Genomic DNA, 22,892 nt, shown 5'->3' on the forward strand with positions numbered 1-22,892 from the left:
CTCAGTACTTGTGCTTATGTTCTTACTACAAAAGAACCCAGTAAGGACTGTGGTGTTTCCCAGCAGTTACCCAGTTCTCTAAGTCATTTGACAGCTTATATTGAATGGGGAAAGAAATGAGAAGCACAGAAGAGACAAAAGAAAAGGCAGCTTCACTGAGGCAGAAAAGAAACTGTCTCATTTCTTTTACTCTCCCAACAAATCAGTGATGAACAAACATTCAAGTGATCTAAAGCTGGGTTTCTGAAACTGCATAAGTGACACATACCAGGAAGCATTAAATAAAATATACAAATAATATAATATAGCATACAGCACATCCCAGGCAGTTGGAGTAAGAATTAAATTTTTGTTTCGGTTTCATTTATACCTATAGGACTCGGCTCATAAATGTACATTTTATTCCTTATTATGGGTTGTAATAAGGAAAAAAATTGTGAATGTTATCTATCTGATATACCTCCAACTCTAAGTTCAATCATTCTAATTTCCTACTTCTTTAAGAAATGGTGGGGGAGTGGGGAGTGGAGAAAAGAAAATAAAAGGCCTATGGATACAAAAAGATTCCCTAAGGAAAATGCTAAAGTCTGCTGGTGGGAAAACATTTTTAAAAGACACCCTGAAGACTCAGCTAACTGCGAAGAAAAACAATGGACAAAGGGGGAAGAATGGAAACTGGTGACTAAAAGCAGGAGGTAGGACAGAAAAAGATCAGGAAACTGAGTAACTGTGTTGGTTGGCCAACACTATTCCCTGAAGGAGTCTTCAATCTAAATTTGGCAGAAGTACACAAACACACATACCTTTTTTTTGTACAAAAATCTATGGAACACATTACTATGGTAAGGGTATTGAGAGTATTCTATCTTAAAATGTATATTTTGAATAAATATATGCTTACCTTGTGGGAGAACTTTACTGGTCCACAAATCCGGTTGACATGTGAAAATGCATGTTCTTGTTATAGATCAAAAATGACTTAGGCTCAGTACAATAGAGTTCTCCAAACACAAGTCTTGGTTTGCAAACAGAAATTGAAGAGGAATCAAGAAACAGAGACAAGCTAAGTTCTCCCTTAACTGAGCTGCTGGAAAAACAGCATCTCCCTAGAAAAATAAATAAATAAAATAGCTGCAAATGTTCCTATCCCAGGAGAAACCCTAAATCATATCAAACAATACAAATCATATCATATCAAACAATACAAAAAGCAGGCTAAAAACAATTTCTATCAAAATATTTTAAGTTCTTAGAGGACAAACGTTAGCCTACTCATTAATCACTCTTTCCTTCACCTATTTTAACTCCTGGAAGAAAGGGAGGTATTTTATAACACCAAAAATAAATGGCATTTTACATATATAAAACAACAGGCTTCACTATAAAACAATCACCTCTTACTTCATTTAACTTTGCACTGAAATGACATAAAAGTGTTGAAATGAGGAACATACTATTCTAACACATAGTAAAATAATATCACATTTTAAAATCACATAATATAAAAAATGGAAATTTGACATTTGAAAAGAAATGTGAAAAAAATTCCATTGAAAATGGATTCTAAAGCATTAATAAAATGTAAAATTAGAATACAGATGCATCAGTGATGACAAGTGAATATTATATTTAGGTGTTAAAATTAATTTTCACAGCCTTTTTCTAAAGAAAAATTTTTTTTCATCTTTAGTAATACACCTCCATAAATAATCATACACACAGATATATTTACATAAAATCTGTAAGAATAACAACTAAATTTCTTAACTAGGCTATCTAATTTAAGTAAAGAACCTGTTAATAATAAAAAATTACTAAACATATTATCAACTTCCCCTAGATTTCATTCTCTATTAGTTCTTAAGCTTCAACAACCTGTTAAGAGCTTACTGGTGGCTTAGCACACATATAAAAAGATAGCAGCAGTTAGCTAATATAATGTAAAACATAATCAATAACATGAAACTGAAAAACATGACAACAGATTCCAACTGAAATTTACTGAGATTCAATATAAATTATTTCAAACACATTTTAGTATCACATGCTACTAAAATCGAGTAACAAAAGTCACTCTTCTGGAAACAGGATTTCCAGAAATGGTTTTTTGTCCTTTTAGATATATACCCATTTTATTGAATACAATTCATGTTTTATTTGTATGTCGGTTTGGTGAAGAGAATTACGCGTTACACTGTGATGCTGCATTTTCTTATTTTAACTTTCAATCTAATTTGAAAAGTAACAAACAATACTTTTCTAAATTATATTACACATATGGAAAATATCTAAATATTATCACCTGCTCCTTGCAGAGTGCTATATTCACATTTTTTCGTGTATGGCTGAACTAAAAATTGCTATACCACTAAAACAAAGCATGACTATTTCTCATCTTTCTTTTGTAAAAATACAGACCATTTTTATTCTCTTTGGATGCCTGTTTAGAATAAAAGATATTCAAATAGCTTTCAACTACTCCAACATACATGTATTTGATGAAATCTGTATTTAAGTACCAATATATATTATCATAGTACTATGTCACTACTATTCAGAGAATGATGGCTATTTCTTCAGAAAGTGTAACGGTAACAAGAAAAAGTAACACTACAATCAGTGTACTGAGTAGTTGTAATGTGTTTTATTTCTAAATACATACTTTAGACCAATTTTTAATTTTAGGCCAATTTTCAATTTCTTACACTGCCAACATCCTTAATTAACCTTCTTGTTGTGACAGGATATAGCCAATAAAAGAACAAATTGACATACCATCAGAGAAACCAAGAAAAGGAGAAAAAAAAAAAGAGAACACTATGGGCAGAATTAGGAAACACAAAAAAAATCTCTACAGTAAGACTATATGAAACAACTAAACTTTCTCAGAAATCCATATGCAGAAGGAATGTTTACCATAGTCTCACTGAAAGGATATACCAATTCTTTTTCTAGTTATTCTCTTAGGAATTACATAAATATTGAGAAATCTAGAAATAGATATACACATGCACATACAAAAATTATTGTCAGTGTATAAGTTACTGCTGCCCTGGGACTGCAATAATTTATGTAACATCTGTTTTCATATTTTCCTAATTTTTTTCCTAATTAACATGCATATTTAACGCACAAATGCTCAGACCACCTCTTTTTTCTGCTGACTGTGCCTCTTTTTTTGAAGTTGTGCACTCCTAGGGAGAATTTAGGATAGATGAAAACCAAAATCTCATTGAGAGCACTAATTTTAAAACATAAACAACAGCATGAAACCAATTTTCAATAAAATACTAAAGTCTTAGGAGTTTTCACAAATACACTTCAATCTGCCAACAATAGTCAGACTAGCAGTAAATAAAGGCCCAAATATAAAAAGTCAACACAAAAGCATAATCTCAATATTACTTAAACCTTCTTGATTTCTTTCTAACTTCCGTAAGAGCTAAGAAACCTACTAAAATATCCATGATTTCTTGTCTTAACAAGGTTGGTAAAATTTTAAAGGTTTTATGCCTTAGACAACTAAAATAAACAAACACATTCCACATAGTAAACATAAATTTGTATATAACCAGTGATAGCCTTTTGGATTATAAACTTCAAATACTGTGCAGATTCAACAAAAGGGGAAAGTTTTTATTGTAAAGTTCATTCAAGTACAATACAATAAAGTTCTGAGAAGATTTTAAGCTGTATTGGGTAATTCAAAATACTACTTATGCTTTTATTCTTTTTGTAAACATGGGGGTCTCACTTGGTTGCTCAAGCTGGTCTCAAGCTCTTGGCTTCAAGAGCTTATCAAACCAATGCTACAACAACTTAAGTATTCTCAAACAACAATGCTTAACATGCCAACATTGTGATCTCATATATACTAGCACACTTTATGGTATGGTTTGGCTGTGTCCCCACCCAAATCTCATCTTGAATTCCCATGTGCTGTGGGAGGGACCTAGTGTGAGGTAACTGAATCATGAGGGCAGGTCTTTCCCATGCTGTTCTTGTGATAGTGATTAAGTCTCACAAGATCTGATGGTTTTAAAATGAGAGTCTCCCTGCACAAGATCTTGTCTCTTGTCTGCCGCCCTGTGAGACATGCTTTCACCTTCCACCATGATTGTGAGGCCTCCCCAGCCACATGGAACTGCAAGTACAATAAATCTCGCTTTTTGTAAATCGTCCAGTCTTGGGTATGTCTTTATCAGCAGTGTGAAAACAGACTAATACATTTTAGAATTAATCACTTCATATTTTAATTGCCCCATCAGGCATTTCAGTCATTTAATATTTGTTGTCTACTGTCAGGGCCATTCTAAACCTTTGTAAGCACTGAAATTGTCTCTGCCCTTCATAGAACTTATATTTTACTTGGGGAGACAGCATCCAATAACCATGTGAATACCTACCTGCAAACCGATAAATGCTATTTTAAAATATGGGGAGAAGGAGCCATAAGATTTTATAAAAGGAGATGTGATATAGCCCAGAGATCAGTTTGAAATGGGATCTGAAAGGTATGGGAAGTATTCCAGTATGGGGCACAGCAAGTGCAAAGGTCCAAAAGCAGCTGTGAGATCAGCACCCACTCCCCCCTACAACATTCCTGTTTGTTTCTAGACCTATAACTAGACTAAAGTCCCAGCGGGCCCCAGAGGTGAGGTTGAGAGTGTGACCCATGAGGAAGTATGCTACACTCAAAAAGAACTGTTTGAGTTTTCCAGTTTATATAAACAGAAATCTGGAGAACAGGCATGGGAATGTACATTAAGGGTGTAGGATAATGGTGGAAGGAACACAGAGTTAGATCAGGCTGAATTTATTGATTTGGGCCCACTAAGTAGGGACTCTGCATTTAGTGTTGCAGCTAGAGGAGTTAAAACAGGTTCTAGTGGTTTATTTGCTTGGTTGGCTGAAATATGGATTAAAAGATGGCACACTATGAGCAAATTGGAAATACCTGATCTCCCTTGGTTTAATGTAGAGGAAGGAATCCAAAGGCTTAGGAAGATTGGGATGGTGGAATGGATTAGTCACTTTAGATCTACTCATCCCAACTGGGAGGGTCCAGAAGATACACCCTTAACCAATGCCTTGCAAACAGATTTGTGAGGGCAGCACCTGCATCTTCCAAGAGCCGTATAATTGCTCTTCTCTATAAGTCAGATCTAACAGTGGGAACCACAGTCACTCAACTACAAATATTTAAATACGATGGGAACAGTTGGATCCCGAGGTGGCAGGGGCCAAGTGGCAACACAAAACCGTCAAAGGCAAGGTGGGCATAGCTACCATAATAGACAGCAGTGGCAAAGCAGCAATCAGAATAGTCTGATTCATGTAGAGCTTTGGCATTGACTAATTAATCATGGTGTTCCTAGAAGCGTAAGTGATAGGAAGCCTACTGCATTCCTACCTAATTTACACAAGCAGAAAACTTCTAGGTCAAATGGGCAAAAGACTAATTTGAATCATAAAAACAGAGAATCGGGCCAGGCACAGTGGCTCACACCTGTAATCCCATCACTTTGGAAGGCTGAGACAGGCGGATCACGAGGTCAGGAGACAGCCATCCTGGCTAACACGGTGAAACTCCGTCTCTACTAAAAATACAAAAAATTAGCCAGGAGTGGTGGCGGGCGCCTGTAGTCCCAGCTACTCGGGAGGCTGAGGCAGGAGAATGGCGTGAACCCAGGAGGCAGAGCTTGCAGTGAGCCAAGATTGCGCCACTGTACTCCAGACTGGGCTACAAAGAAAGGATCTGTCAAAAAAAAAAAAAAAAAAAACCCCAGAGAATCATGGTCCCTCAATTAATTTCCAGGCTTGAGATAGTTTACAGATCCAGAAACTCTTGAATGAAGGCGAGGCCAGGTCCCTTTGAGGAAGGACCCCACTATATTACCGACAATTTATGCAGTGAATCTTTCTCAAATCCTTCCCCAAGGAGACCTCCAGCCTTTTACCAGGGTAACTGTGCACTGGGGAAAGAGAAATGATCAGACATTTCGGGGGACTACTGGACACTGGCTCTGAGCTCACATTGATTCCAGGGACCCAAAACTTCATTGTGGTCCTCCAGTTAAAGTAGGGGCTTATGGAGGTCAAGTAATTATTGGAGTTTCAGCTCAAGTCTGACCTACAGTGGGTCCAGTGGGTCCCCTGACTCAGCCAATGGTCATTTCCCCAGTGCTGGAATGCATAATTGGCATAGGTAAACTTAGCAGCTGGCTGAACCCCCACATTGGCTGACTGGTATAGTGAGGGCTATTATGGTGGGAAAGGCCAAATGGAAGCCATTAGAGCTGCCTCTACCTAGAAAAATAGTAAACAAAAATAATATCGAATCCTTGGAGGGATTGCAGAGATTACTGCCGTCATCAAGGACTTCAAAGACACAGGGGTGGTGATTCCCACTACATCCCCATTCAACTCTCCTATTTGGCCTATGCAGAAGACAAATAGATCTTGGAGAATGACAGTAGATTATCGTAAGCTTAACCAAGTAGTGGCTCCAAATGCAGCTGCTGTACCAGATGTGGTTTCATTGCTTGAACAAATTAACACATCTCCTGGTACATGGTATGCAGCCATTGACCTGGCAAATGCCTTTTTCTCCATTCCTGTTCATAAGGCCCACCAGAAGCAATTTACCTTCAGCTGGCAAGGCCAGCAATATACCTTTATTGTCCTGATATACTCAGGGGTATATCAACTCTCCAGCTTTGTGTCATAATCTTATTCGGAGAGATTTCGACAGCTTTTTGCTTCCATAAGATATCATACTGGTCCATTACACTGATGACATTATGATCACTGGATCCAGCGAGAAAGAAGTAGCAAACACACTGGACTTATTGGTGAGACATTTGCGTGTCAGAGGATGGGAAGTAAATGTGACTAAAATTCAGGGACTTTCTACTTCAGTAAAATTTCTAGGGGTCCAATGCTGTGGGGCCTGTGGAGATTCAAAGGTTTATCTTCTAAGGTGAAGGATAAGTTGCGGCATTTGGCACCTCCTACAAACAAGAAAGAGGCACAACACCTAGTGGATCTATTTGGATTTTGGAGGCAATACATTCCTCATCTGGGTTTGTTACTCCAGCTCATTTGTCAAGTGACCTGAAAGGCTGCCAGTTTTGAATGGGGTCCAGAACAGGAGAAGGCTCTGCAACAAGTCCGAGCTATTGTGCAAGCTGCTCTGCCACTTGGGCCACATGACCCAGCAGATCCAGTGGTCCTTGAGGTGTCAGTGGCAGATAGAGATGCTATTTGGAGCCTTTAGCAGGCTCCCACAGGTGAATCACAGTGGAGGCCTCTAGGATTTTGGAGCAAGGCCCTGCCATCTTCTGTAGATAACTACTCTCCTTTTGAGAGACAGCTTTTGGCCTGTTACTAGGCTTTTGTGGAAACTGAATGTTTGACTATGGGTCATCAAGTCACCATGCTACCTGAACTGCCTATTGTGAACTGGGTGCTTTCTGACTCATCTAGCCATAAAGTGGGTCGTGCACAGCAGCATTATATCATCAAATCCAAGTGGTATACACATGATCGGACTCAAGCAGGTCCTGAAGGCACAAATAAGTTACATGAGGAAGTAGCTCAAATGCCCATGTTCTCCGATCCTGCCACCCTGCCTTCTCTCCCTCAGTTTGCACTGATGACCTCATGGGGAGTTCCCTATGATAAGCTGACAGAGGAATAGAAGACTAGGTGACCTCAGCAGAGGAGGATTTTAATAATCAAGTGGCTAAGATGACCCTTTCTGTGGACAACACTCAGCCTCTTTCCCCAGCTGCCCCTGTCATCACCCAATGGGCCCATGAACAAAGTGGTCATGGTGGCAGGGATGGAGGTTACACACGGGCTCAATAACATGGACTTCCACTCACCAAGGCTGACCTGGCTACGGCCACTGCTGAGTGCCCAATTTGCCAGCAGCAGAGACCAACACTGAGCCCTCGATATGGCACCATTTCTCAGGGTGATCAGCCAGCTACCTGGTGACAGGTTGATTATACTGGACCTGTTCCACTATGGGAAGGGCAGAGGTTTGTCCTCACTGGAACAGACACTTACTCCGCATATGGGTTTGCCTATCCTGCACGCAATGCTTCTGCCAAGACTAGCACCCATGTACTCATGGAATGCCTTATCCACTGTCATGGTATTCCACACAGCACCCTCTGACCAAGGCACTCATTTTACAGCTGAAGAAGTGCAGCGGTGGGCTTATGCTCATGGAAATCACTGGTCTTCCTATGTTCCCCATCATCCTAAAGCAGCTGGATTGATAGAACAGTGGAATGGCCTTTTGAAGTCACAATTACAACGCCAACTAGGTGACAATACTTTGCAAGGCTTGGGCAAAGTTCTCCAGAAGGCTGTGTATGCTCTGAATCGGCGTCTAATATATGGTACTGTTTCTCCCATAGCCATGATTCACGGCTCTAGGAATCAAAGGGTGGAAGTGGAAGTGGCACCACTCACCAATCACCCCTAGTGATCCACTAGCAAAATTTTTGCTTCCTGTTCCCATGACATTACGTTCTGCTGGCCTAGAAATCATAGTTCCAGAGGTAGGAACGATGGCACCAGGAGACATAACAATGATTCCATTAAATTGGAAGTTAAGATGGCCACCTGGACACTTTGGGCACCTCCTACCTTTAAGCCAACAGGCTAAGAAAGGAGTTATAGTGTTGGCTGGGGTGAATGACCTGGACTATCAAGATGAAATCAGTGTACTACTCCACAACGGAGGAAAGGAAGAGTGTGCATGGAATACAGGAAATCCATTAGGGCGTCTCTTAGTATTACCATGCCTTGTGATTAAGGTCAATGGGAAACAGCTCAATCCACGCAGGACTACAAACGGTCCAGAACCCTTAGGAATGAAGGTCTGGGTCACTCCACCAGGAAAAAAACCACAACCTGTTGAGGTGCTTGCTGAAGGCAAAGGGAATACAGAATAGGTAGTAGTAAAAGGTAGTCATCAATACCAGCTACAGAATCAATACCAGCTACAGTGACCAGCTGTAGAAACATGGACTGTAATTGTCATGAATATTTCCTCCTTCTGTTAGAAACATGTTTGTGCATGTATACACTTGTACTAAGAAAATACCTTCATTTCCTTTCTCCTTTATCACATGACATAGATTTACCGACTTCATATCAGCATTTAAGTATTGTTAACTATATGTAATAGTATTTGGGTTGGGGATTGGTGCATTTCCAGTTGTACAAAGGATAGTTGTATTATGTTAGGTGTAATTATGACCTTATTATCATCTTTATTTAAGGATTATGTATGATCTCAGGAGATGCGAATGGGTTCAAATTGACAAGGGGTGGACGTGTGATGGTTAATACGGAGTGTCAACTTGATTAAAATGAAGGATACAAAGTATTGATCCTGGGTGTGTCTGCAAGGGTGCTGCCAAAGGAGATTACCATTTGAGGCAGTGGGCTGGGAAAGGCAGACCCACCCTTAATCTGGGTGGGCACAATCTAATCAGCTGCCAGCACTGCTAGAATATAAGCAGGCAGAAAAGTGTAAAAAGAGAGACTGGCCTAGCCTCCCAGCCTACATCGTTCTCTCGTGCTAGATGCTTCTTGCCCTTGAACATCGGACTCCAAGTTCTTGGTTTTAGAACTCAAACTAGCTCTTCTTGCTCCTCAGCCTGCAAGCGGCCTATTGTGGGACCTTGTGATCATTTCAGTTAACACTTAAAAAACTCCCCTTTATATATATATTTATTCCATTAGTTCTGTCCCTCTAGAGAACCCGAATACACTGGGTTAGAAATAAATTTAGAATTTGCTAGGATATGGGTAGTTTAATAAAAATGGAGGCCCACATTCTCTTCCCAAAGGAAAATCTGTTCACACATCCAATAACTTCCTAGTTTCTAGCTATCATACCACAACAAAAAAGCATATGATATTTTATAGTCTGGGAAACTCATTTAGCCTAAAATTGGTTAACTCCATGGGGGCATATTTGCATTCTATGTCTTATCTTAAATGCTGAATAAGAGTTACCATTTATTGAAATGCCTACTCTGGGATAGAGCTATACTAAGCATTCTAAAAATATGCTTTAGGTCATCAATCTTCACAGTAATCTTAAAATGTAAGAATTATCAAGCCCATTTTTCAGATGAGGACACTGAAGTTATGGAAGTGTAAAGTCATTAGAAAAGCAAGTAAGTGATAAAACTCATACTTCCAATTTAAGGCTCCCTGAACCCACACCCCAAGCCCTTTCCACTAAAAAGTAGGACGGCATGTGTAGTGTCAAGAGTCTGAGCTTTAAAATAAATCAACCTTAGTTACAATCCTGGCCAGTATTTCCTACTGGCAGTATTTCCTCACCAGTAATTCCTACCTTGCTAGAAGTGTTAACATTTTTGAAAATGTTAAGTGAAGATTCTGACACGATACATAGGGTTTTGCATCACTATTAACGTCACATGTTCCTCTACCATAGGAGTGCCAGCTGAGGAAAGACTTAGAGCAGAAGGCTATTCACAGATCTCATTGTTCTAAGGCTGACCTGTAAGCTTTGAAAATTTCATGGTATAGAGAATGGCAGGTCATTAGGAACAGCTTACTTCCATCCTTTCCCCATGTGGAAAAAAAGGGGTTCCATCAGAAAAGTCAGAGGCCAATAGCCTAAAAACCATCAGTAGGGAATTCAGCAGTGGTTCTAAAACTTTAGTGTGCATATTAACAATCACTTGAGAAGCTTATTAAAATGGAGATTCACAATCAGATTCTCCCAAATATTCTGATACGTTAGTGGAAGATAATACTTTTCCAGCTTTCCTTTTTTTTTTTTTTTTTCCGGAGAGACAGTCTCGCAGTCGCCCAGGCTGGAGTGCAGTCGCACAATTTCAGCTCACTGCAACCTCTGCCTCCCGGGTTCAAGCAATTCTCCTGCCTCAGCCTCCCAAGTAGCTGGGATTACAGATGCCCACCACCACACCCAGGTAATTTTTTGTATTTTTAGTAGAGACAGGGTTTCACCATGTTGGCTAGGCTGGTCTTGAACTCCTGACCTCGTGATCCGCCCACCTTGGCCTCCCAAAGTGTTGGGATTACAAGCATGAGCCACCACACCAGGTGGATAATGGCTTGAACCCAGGAGGCGGAGGTTGCAGTGAGCAGATTTGCCCTCCAGACCAGGCAACAATGAGAGACTCCATCTCAAAAAAAAAAAAAAAAAAAAAAAAAAAAGAATAAAAGCTTACATATAGCCCTGCTTGGTGACACCAATGGGCACTAACATACACTGGTACCAAAGCAGTATTCAGGACAGAAAATGTCTACCATACTTCCCAACACTGCCAATCACTCAAAATATTAAAAGGATGTCCACTTTCCCTTCTGCATGAACTACAACTGTCACTATGGAACACTGATGACCCAACAGCTCCCATTAACCTGATCTACTGGCACACTAAGTCAGGTCTGGCAATAATGTTCTGGTGACTTACAGATTCTAATAAATTATAAAACTCTAAACTTTCACCCAAGGTTAACAGAACTTATTTTTTAATTTTGAAATTTTAAGATGATATGATTCTTTCAAGGCTTATCTGTGAAGTTATATGTAGGCAGCTGTAGTTTTTAAATTATTGCATAGTATTTCCTTGTATTCTTCTAAAAACAAAGATACCCACTCAAGTTTATTTGTTTGCTTTTACCCTATGACTTACATCATGACCGTGCTAGGGAATAAAAGGCCAAAGATAGTAAAAGTTCCTTGAAAATGGACTTTAGTAAAAAGAACATCTATTGAGTGCTTACTATGATATTGATATTTATATGGAGTATCTCATTTAATGCCTACCCTTCCTCCCTGTCTCCTCCCCCAGAAAAACAGATAAGAGAAACTCAGAAACACTAACTTGCCCAAGATCTTATAACTAACAAATGGTAAAGCTGGGATTTGAACCCAAGCAATCTGACCCCAGTATCCATTTAGTCTTAACCATTACACCACGCTATACTGATTTAAAAGGAATTGTAATTATGGGAAACTTGGTTTACATTATCATTACCCACTCTGTTTATGAAATTTCTTCAACTTTATAAACTTTTATACAGCCAAATATCCCCAAAGTAATGACATAAGTCTGTCCCTCTGGTTTTTATGTTAAATGAAATGCTTCCAAGGTGTTCTAATAATTAAAACATAACTTCCAAAATGACTCTTAATCTCATATTAGTATATAACATATTTTTGTCCCAAATACTCACAGTCATTTTCCACTAACCATAGTTGGTACTAAATTAGATCCCACACTACCCTAAGCTCCATGCAGAACAAAAACTAATGCATGTATAATGTAAAACGAGAATTTTTTTGAAATTCAAACATTGTATCTTCCAATATTACTCCTGATGCCAACAAGGTAACCTCTCTTCTATATATCCTGGTTCCATATAGGCTCAAGCTCTGGATACCAAGTTCAATTTAGCTTAAAATAAGAAATAAGGTAGCCATTCCCTGCCCCCCGCCCCCCAACCCCAGCCCATCACTCTATTTAAATGGGCCAAAAGAGGCTGGGTCAATTCTTAGAATTGCTTTGGGCACTTGAGTTTTATTCCTATCTTAAAGACCAGTCAAATTGTCTGAGAAGTGAGAAAATTTCAGGAACTATGGTTTCCCTAAAGAAGCTGCAGATTCAACTTGACTCCAAGAGATGAAAAATTCCCTTAAGCTTACATTAGTCTTTGTTCATTTCCTGTGGTAGGCATAAGGCATGGGAGTTTTCAAAACTGACTTCTTCACAACACAATAAAAAGACAAGTATATTTTATATTAAAGGATTCTCTTCTTGTAAGTATGTCCTTGGAACTAAGATAAAAACAAGATTTTTGAAGAAATTATTTTGGATTAAATGGGCTGGAAACTTTAAGCACTGTTCATAACTTTGTTTTATATTCTAAATTCTCAGTTCCAGACTTCTTATTCTGCATCTCATTAACTACTCCTTATATTATAACATTTGTTTCAGAGTTCTTTTTTTAAATCTATTCCCTTTTTATAATATCACCTGTCACCTTTTATCCAATACACACTGTAATCCATTTTGTTCAAACTGCAAAAAGAAAAACTCAAACCAAACCAAAATTGTTTGTGCTGCAAGAAAACCAATGAAAAGTAGTCACTGTCCCAAGTCATGCTGGAATTCTGAGGATGCTTTACTTCTTAGAAAATAAGAGGGCAACACTATTTAAAACCAGAGACAAAACAGGTAAGTTAGCTCTTCAAATGACTCAGTAATTTAGATATATCTTTTCTGCTTTTGGCTTACCACTTTCCATCACTTACTTTACTACCACACTTCCTTTATTGAGCTCACTGCCTATTAGCTCCCTCACACAAAAAATAAAGGAAATCTAAACTGGATTTCAAAATGGTTGAATAATTATCAGGAACTTAGTGAGAAACATAGCTTTCAGGGTCAGGTACAGTACCAATAACCAAACTAGAATTGTGGCTATGGAGGACTGAGAAACAAAAGAACAGAGAAATGGTAGTACATAGAGAAATAACAAAAGTAAGTTTAGTAAATTTCCAAGGTTTCCAATCTAGGCATTAGGAAGGTTATTTGTGCCATGAAAGTGATACAGACAGGAGGCAGGGAAGTACTAGGTAAAAGGGGGATGTTCCCCCACAAAGGCCCCACCCTCAAGCCTGGAAACCACGGCCCTAAATGAAAAGTTATCCCTGTTTCCCTGCCCAAATGTTGCTTTTTCCAAAACCACTCTGGCCCACCACATACCCATCATGTACCCATAAAACCCCCAAACTCCACTGACACAAGAGCAGAGAGGCGCAGCAGAGGAGGAGAGAAGAGAATAAGCACCTGAAGGTCGAGAGGAGTTTGGTTGGGGATGATCAGAGTTTGGCTGGGGGCGGTTGAACTCCAGGGGAAGATTATCTTCCCAACCCATCCCCTTTCCAGCTCCCCATTCCACTGAGAGCCACCTCCATCACTCAATAAAATCTCCGCATCCTTCAAGTCCATGTGACTTGATTCTTCCTGGATGCCGAACAAGAACCCGGGTACAAAGAGGGCAGTGTATAAAATGCTGCCACCCTGACTTTCCATTGAGCTGGTTAACACTTAGCCATCTACGGATGACAACTGCAAAGACAGTATTAATTGTAACACACCCCTAGACCTTGTCATGGGTCCAGAGGAGCCCAAAAGTGCTCACCCCAGCTCTGGCTCTCGATCACCTGCATGCTCCCCCTCCTGCAAGGGGTTTGAGCAAGGTGGCGGCCAAGTAAGCAAGCCACACCCCTGTCTAAAGTCCTGCCTAAGGGTCAAGGGAACTTTCGCATCTCAAAAGGTATAAAAGGGAAATGAGGGGGATGGGGAAAAGGTTGATCAGGGAAAAAAAGCAGGATACTATATGTCCCCAAAACCTACCTCAGTATCTTGCACCCCAATTAAGGTATGTTAAAGATAAAGGAATGAGTGAATGATATCAATTCTAATTTTGCTTTTATAACAGTAAATAATTTGAATTCTCTGACTAAATTGAAGCTGAGAAAATAGATCTTACCACTAATTCCACAGGTATTTGAGATTTTGAGAAAGTCCCCTTGGTTCTAAACAGCATTTCAAACCTAGACATATCTCCAAATGAATACGCTCTCTTAAAAGTTGTCAAGTTGTGATCTCTATGATTCATATAACATATTATGTTATGTTAATAACGGAGGTGATAGGTGTAAATAAACCAACTGAATTGTCAGGTTTGCATTTTGATTACTTGTTTAGTAGGTTTCTAACAAACTAGTAAAATATATACATGAAGGTCACATGTATTTATTAATGCTAGTGTTTCAGTCTGTCTGCTAGCTCAATAAATCAGCAGTGAATTAATTCATATTGCTAATGTCATTTTTTGCTACTAAGGATAATTTTTAAAGGTATTCTTCAAAAACACCTTTAAAATATTTAAAGATTCCATGCAAGATTATTACTATGGTCTCATCGCAGTAAAATGTTTAAAAATAATAATATTCAAAATTCCATAAGAAAAATGTTCGATGAGGTTAAACTATTATAAAGCAGTAAAATGAAATGAGAGGGAAATTATAAAAATGATGTTATATGACAAGACTTTTGGTTTTCTAACCAAAAGGGGTCATAACTTTTTTTCTTTAAGTTTAATATTTTCTATTTTGATTCAGTAAAAGCTCTAAGTCAATTGGTTATTACTCTCCAAGAGCAGAAGCCAAAATAAGGCACCTAGCCCTTAGGACATTTGAAAGACCGGGAGGGGGGGGAAAAAAAAACTGCCCAAAGTCAATCTTTTTTTAAAATAATCCTTGAAATCTTTTGTGTTTGTCTTTACATTTTATTCTCTTATCCAAGTTAACAGAATAAGGAGGTGATAGTAAATTCATGGTTAACTACCATGCTCCTACAAGGATGAATTTCAAGAAGACTGATAATCCTACTTAGAAGAATAGCCTTCCCAGTCCTCCCTACAGGACCACCCATAAGTGAATAAATTCTGGGCCATCTCCTAAACACATGCTGGAAGGAAAAATGCCTTGAAGATTGGTTACCTGTTCTAAAACTGTTGCTGCTTTTAAACATGGTAGCCTATATAGTCATTGAAATAACAACTACCTTTCACTGAAACATTCAGAAATGCCCTCATCTAAAGACTACCAATATGGGCTGGGTGCGGTGGCTCATGCCTGTAATCCCAGCACTTTGGGAGGCCCAGGCAGGTGGATCACCTGAGGTCGGGAGTTCATGACCAGCCTGACCAACATGGGGAAACCCCGTCTCTACTAAAAAATACAAAATCAGCCGGGCGTGGTGGCACATGCCTGTAATCCCATCTACTCCAGAGGCTGAGGCAGGAGAATCGCTTGAACCCGGGAGGCGGAGGTTGTGGTGAGCCGAGATTGCGCCATTGCACTCCAGCCTGGGCAACAAGAGCGAAACTCCGTCTCAAAATCAAACAAACAGAAGACTACCAATATGTAAAATGAACTTTTAAACTTATAACTGCCCTTGTGAGCAATGCCTAATGAGATTAATTCCTTAGCCCATGATACCTGGGGTTGGGATGAGTGAGGGTGGAGGAAGATATCCTAGACTCCACTTTTTGTTTTTAGAAACTTGTCATTTCATTTAACCCATACAACTCTCTGTGGGGGAAAACCCCACATTATTATTAACATTATTCCCACTTATACAGATGAAGAAATGTAGGCATTGTTAAGTAAACTAACTTATTTAATATCACACAGTTAATAAGTGGTATTTTTTTTATTTTTTATTTTTTGAGACCGAGTCTCGCTCTGTTGCCCAGGCTGGAGTGCAGTGGCGCGATCTCGGCTCACTGCAAGCTCCGTCTCCCAGGTTCACGCCATTCTCCTGTCTCAGCCTCCTGAGTAGCTGGCACTATAGGCGCCTGCCACCACGCCTGGCTAATTTTTTTTGTATTTTTAGTAGAGATGGGGTTTCACCGTGTTAACCAGGATGGTCTCAATCCCCTGACCTCGTGATCCGCCCACCTCGGCCTCCCAAAGTACTGGGATTACAGGCATAAGCCACTGTGCCCGGCCAATAAGTGGTATTAAAACTCAGGTCTGTGATATTCCACAACCCATAACCTTTACACAACACAATGCCTTTAAGTATACCTATCAGTAATGTGTATCAAAACCCATGTGGTGAATTAAAGTGACTCCCTTATCTGTCTCAATGGAATACCTTGGAAACCTGAAGTTCCTGTCTTCTATACCCATGCGCTCATAACATTGAAATGTGTGATTCATGGAGCTCAGACATTGATTTCCTCTGACTTATCTTCACTCCGAAATACACGATCCCTGGTGCTCAGTACTAAAAGAAAGCTCTCTCTGAAAATGTAGATAGCTAAGCTCTGTGCTTCAGTCAATGTGATGAGCATTAAGATTAAACATTCTAAATGACAACTCCTAGACTTTTTTCAAAATGTTACTCTTGATTATGCCATAATACGAGAGAATCAGACTTTTTTTTTTTTTTTTTTTTTTTTTTGAGACGGAGTCTCGTTCTGTTGCCCAGGCTGGAGTGCAGTGGCGCAATCTTGGCTCACTGCAAGCTCCACCTCCTGGGTTCATGCCATTCTCCTGTCTCAGCCTCCCAAGTAGCCGAGACTACAGGCGCCCGCCACCACACCCAGCTAATTGTTTTGTATTTTTAGTAGGGACAGGGTTTCACCATGTTAGCCAGGATGGTCTCGATCTCCTGACCTCGTGATCCACCCACCTTGGCCTCCCAAAGTGCTGGGATTACAGGCATGAGCCACCGTGCCCGGCCGACAATCAGATTTTTTAATGGCATTCCTCACTTAAATCCTTAAAGCCAGTGTGCAGGTTGGCCAGACGGAACCAAAATACATCCTAAGCCTCACCAGTATAAATGTGGAATGAACACAGACAAATGCCTAAGTAAGTCTTCAAGTACCAAATTAGCATACTAACATTAAATAATAGCAAACTTCCCTAGAAAATTCAGATTTGTGGACTATCTCCATCCTCTCCCCAAAGAAAATAGGTGTAAACAGGAAGAGTTCCAAAAAGATTCTTAAGTTTTTTGGTTTTTTTTTTTTTTTTTTTTTTTGAGACAGGGTCTTGCTCTGTCACCCAGGCTGGAGTGTGGTGATATGATTACAGCTCACTGCAGCCTCAACCTCCTTGGCTCAACTGATTCTCTCATGATGAGACAGGAGTTTGGCAGGACTGGTTTTACAAGGTACAAATCACAAAGACCCCACTGGTAAAATGAGATGCATAAAGCAGCCAGAAGAACGCACAAAAACCAAGATGGCAACGAAAGCAACCTCTGGTCATCCTTAAGGTTCTTATACATTAGCATGGTAAAAGACACTCTCACCAGTGCCATGACAGTTTACAAATGACATGGTAACATCTGGAATCTACCCTATATGATTAAAAGGGGGAGGAACTCTCAGTTCCGGAATTCCCCACCCCTTTCCCGGAAAACTCATGAATAGCCCACTGCTTGTTTAGCATATGATCGAGAAACAACCATAAAAATAGCCAACCAGCAGCCCCCAGAATCAAAATCATTCTTTCATTCTGGCTTTTATTCTGCCGGCGGCGGGGTGGAGGGACCAAGTCTTGCTTTGTTGCCCAGGCTGGAGTGCAGTGGCGCAATCTTGGCTCACTACAACCTCTGGCTCCCTGCCTCAACCTTCCGAGTAGCTGGGATTACAGGCATGCACCACGCCTAGCTAATTTTTGTATTTTTAGTAGAGATGGGGTTTTACCATGTTGGCCAGGCTGGTCTCAAACTCCTGACCTTAAGCAATCCACCCGCCTCAGCCTCTCAAAGTGCTGGGATTACAGGCGTGAGCCACCACGCCCGGCATTATTCCTTTACTTTTCTTAATATACTTGCTTCTACTTTACTGTCAGCTTATTCTTGAATTCCTTCCTTCATGAAGCCAAGAACCCAAATGGCCTCCTGGACTGAACCCTAATTTTGGGGTTCAACCTGTGAAAACCTCAGCCTCTCGAGTAGCACCACCATACCTAGCTAATTTCTTTGTTTTGTTTTGTTTTGTTTTTTGTAGAGACAGGGTTTCACCATGTTGCCCAGGCTGGTCTCAAACTCCTTGGTTCAAGTGATCTACCTGCCTCGGCCTCCCAAAGTTCTGGGATTACATGCAGGAGCCACTGTGCCTTTAAGTACTTCTTAAAGGCAATCCCAGAATTTCCTTATGAAGAACTCATCACTCTTAACAGAACACTAGACATCCTTCACATTGAAAATACAGCAGTAACATTCAGTTTAAACCACTCCTTCTAGCTCTTATAACAAAAGAAAAATGTTTATCAGAAAACAGAGCTCAGAGGGTAACAAGACTCTACCATATATATTACATATAAATTGAAATAGATTGGTAAATCATTTTAATTCTCAAATATGAGACCTTTTTGAAAGTCTAACTTCCAAAATTATTGCGCATATTTTCTTTTGACTATGATTATACTCTATTTTGACCCTCAGTAGCTTAGTCTATTTTCAGCTGTACATAATTAAGATTTGGTGCCTAGAAACAATGTAACTACATATAACTTTACTTACCATCAATTTGCTAAGAACCATGATTTTTTGTTTGTTTTTGAGACAGAGTCTGGCTGTGTTGCCCAGTGCTCACTGCAACCTCAGTGCTCACTGCAACCTCCACTTCCTGTGTTCAAGCAATTCTCGTGCCTCAGCCTCCTGAGTTCCTGGGACTACAGGTGCATACCACCACACCCAGGTAATTTTCGGTATTTTTAGTAAAGACAGGGTTTCACCATGTTGGCCAGGCAGGCTGGACTCCAACTCCTGGCCTCAAGCGATCCACCTGCCTCAGCCTCCCAAAGTGCTGGGATTGCACGTGTGAACCACCGCACCCAGCCAGATCCATGATATTTTGAATTCAACTTAGTCTCAGGCTTCCATATCCCCAAAATATCCATCTTTACATTGGTAAAGTTCTCTTCTGGGATAACGTTCTTCAACAAAAAACAACTCTCTTTGGAGCAAAACCTCCTCTTCACAAAGCAGCTAGGCTGCATTTCCTAACAGACAAGCCTTCTCCAACTCATACAATTACCAATCTCAGGTTGTCTTTGCATGAATGAGTGACTCATCAACACGGTTTTTTTTAAAGGAGTCAAGCTCCTAAGCCACAATAAGTATTAGTCACATAGTATTAACTACTTTTACTAAACCACACAATTAAAACAAACACAAGCAAATTTATAATACCCTAGAGACCATATACATCAGAAAACCCTACAATTTTTCAGGACCTCAAATCTTAGCTGAACTCAGTCATAAGTAATGTGTTGAATTACATGTAATAAAAATGTCTAGTTCAACCTGGCATTTTTAGCAACTAGAATGCTGCTCAGCAGCACCTGTGATTTTCAGAACTTAAAGTGCAAATTTAATCATCCCACAAACGTTAAATTGTGTTTGAAAGAGTTTGGGCAGTAGGAACAAATATTTAAAAAGAGGAAAAGGATAGTCTTTTTTAGTAACCAGAAAATTTGATCATGCAGGAAAACAAAGTTCACCTAAGCTTCATTTTATCTACTTCTATGATTAAAGATCAGGAAAGTGTGCTTCATTTTTAGGAAGCATACCAGTAAATATTAACACATATATATTAACATGCTCAATTGTGACCGACAAATATTATGAGACTTCTAAGTTTAAGGAGGAAATAAAGACTTTGTTAATATCCAATAATGCAATACAGAAATTATATTTATGTTATGTGTAATAAATGTTTTCATAATATTGAATAGACTTTTTCATACAAAGATGAAGACCCATTCACCAAATTACTGACTTCTGTATTATACTCTGAAAAAAATCACTAAATCATTTAAGCTTGCTCTCTAGTTCTAGACACATTTATTTTGCAAGTTGGCCTGTCTAAATTGTGATAGACTAGAACGCAAATAAAGTAGGTCTCTCATTTCATGACTACTCTACTGCCCACACCTCCCCTTCTCCTGATAAAGTCAATCAGAAGCTCCTTAGAAGAGTCTAATTTTTACCAAAAATATTTTCACCACAAGTATTTTAGGGCTGCATACAGTGGCTCATGCCTGTGATATCAGGCACGTTGGGAAGCCAAGGAGGGAGGATCGCTTGAGCCCAGGGAGTTCAAGGCTAGCCTGGGCAACATAGAGTGACACCAGCTCCACAAAAAAATTAAAAAATTAGCCAACAATGGTGGCATGCACCTGGGGTTCCAGCTATTCAGGAGGCTGCTGGGAGGATTGGGAGGATTGCTTGAACCCAGGAATGCGAGGCTGCAGTGAGCGGTGATTGCACTGCACTCCAGTCTGGGCAACAGAGTGAAACCCCGTCCAAAAAAAGAAAGTATTTTTATTTTCTTTTACTCAAACCTTTGGCTATCTGTAATATATATAAAGCAAGAATAGTGTAGTTAATGATAATGCAAAAGAAAAGTAATAATGATACTGGTGACTTTTTATAACAATTTTTAGAATACACAAATAAAAATTAGCAGCATAAGAAATGCTTAATTCAATATAATTAAATATGAGAGAATATCCTTCAGGAGAGAAAACTTAAATATAGCATTTTATAATATTAAACCTTTACAAGGTTCAGTTCATGGGTTTTTAAAATTGTTTTGTTAGGATCAAATTATACACTTTGACAAAGAGGTCATTTCTATACTGAAAAACAACAACAACAACAAAAAATGACCAAAAGCCAGTAAATAATATCAAAACTCCCAAAAAACGATCCTGATGCACACCAACAGCTTCAGATAAAACAGAAAATCCCAGCTCAAGATAGGTCTTGCAACATAATGAGAGGAAAAAAATGATAAGAAACGGCTTAATCAAATTCCTTTACAATAATTAGTTCGATTTTACCAAAGAGAATAATTAGCCATGGTTTAAACTAACCAGATATATTTATCTGCTGTAACTATTAGATTAAAATCAGCGATTTTCCAGAATATCTCCTTTGAAAGTAATATGCAGATAACATCTCATAGAATAAAGATGATCTAAAAACTCAGATGACTATTTACCAAAAATAATTGTTAAACCTTCATTATGTACAAGAAATTTAAAGGTAGCATTAGATGAACGTAATACAATCCATCAATACAAATTGCAGTTTAAAATATTTTCTCAATAATATCTAATGTGTACAGCAAAAAAATTAACAAAAATATCCTTATATAGCAGTGAATAAAATTGGAATAAAATCCTTTTTAGAGCTTTATATAATGACCTGTGGTAGCTTGCAGTCTCCCTCCAGCTTTTACTTCCAACTCAACATAAATTTGAATCCAAATTATCAATCTTTCTGTCCTCATTCTGGTAACTTAATACACCTGGATCTAACTATAAATGTTATTTTCTTTTTGTATTTGAAACCTGCAGTTCTCAGAGATTGCGAAGGAAACAAACCAAGGTTGAGCTTAAAGAAAAAAAAAAAGCTTCAGTACATTTGCAAATTCATAATGGGCCCTTTTAGTCCCCTATTCAGCATCATTCCTGCTGACTTCTGAAGAGATGCAATTCCTTGCCCCCGCCAATACCCCCCAAAAACACACAAACACACACCATAGGCCACAGTACCCAGAATAGAACCTATGGTAGTCAAAAAGAAAAATAACTGCTCACTTGTTGAACAGGATTAACAGTCCTCCTTGTTTCTGAAGTTTACTAGAGCTTTTCTGTTATTAAAACACTGCATTTTAGGCAACCCATTAGGAGCAAAACTACAGCATCATTTCAATAGATTCAGAAAAACTATTCTGACATTCAACACCACTCATGATTTTTAAATTGAAAAAAAAAACTTTTTACTAGGACTAGAAGAAAACCACCTTAATGTGATCAAGGGAAATAAATGTATCTTTCCAAAATTCTACAGGAAACATAATACACAATGGTGACACATTAGACGCACTGCCCTTTAATCAGTTCAAAACCAGCCTGGCCAACATTGCGAAACCCCGTCTCTACTAAAAATACAAAAATTAACCAGGCATGGTGGCGCGTGCCTGTAATCCCAGATACTAGGGGGGCTGAGGCAGGAGGATCGCTTGAACTTGGGAGGTAGAGGTTGTGGTGAGCCGAGTTCTTGCCACTGCACTCCAGCCCGGACAACAGAGCGAGACTGTCTCAAAAACAAAAAAAAAAAGAGTAAGACACAGATGCCCATTATCATCACTTTTACTCAACTGTAATAAAACTTCAAGATAGCACAGTAAGATCAAAAAAAGAAACAAAATACATAATGAGTAAAAAGGGGGAAAAAATTGCCATATTT

At 39.2% G+C, this 22,892-nt stretch overlaps 1 protein-coding gene across 24 annotated transcripts in view; it reads right to left on the reverse strand.

Annotated features, from left to right (window-relative positions):
• Positions 1-22,892, reverse strand: part of TBC1D5 (TBC1 domain family member 5) — a 595,437-nt gene that overhangs the window by 429,765 nt on the left and 142,780 nt on the right. For 7 of the 24 annotated variants that reach the window (XM_063602211.1, XM_055109548.1, XM_008951653.5 and 4 more), the window contains one exon: positions 902-1,106. The exons of the other annotated variants lie outside the window; for them this stretch is intronic. The gene's annotated coding sequence lies outside the window, so the exon portion shown is untranslated. The remainder of the gene's footprint in view (positions 1-901; positions 1,107-22,892) is intronic. 24 annotated transcript variants of the gene reach the window in all.

Source organism: Pan paniscus, chromosome 2 (genome assembly GCF_029289425.2).
Source record: "Pan paniscus chromosome 2, NHGRI_mPanPan1-v2.0_pri, whole genome shotgun sequence".
NCBI lineage: Eukaryota > Metazoa > Chordata > Mammalia > Primates > Hominidae > Pan > Pan paniscus.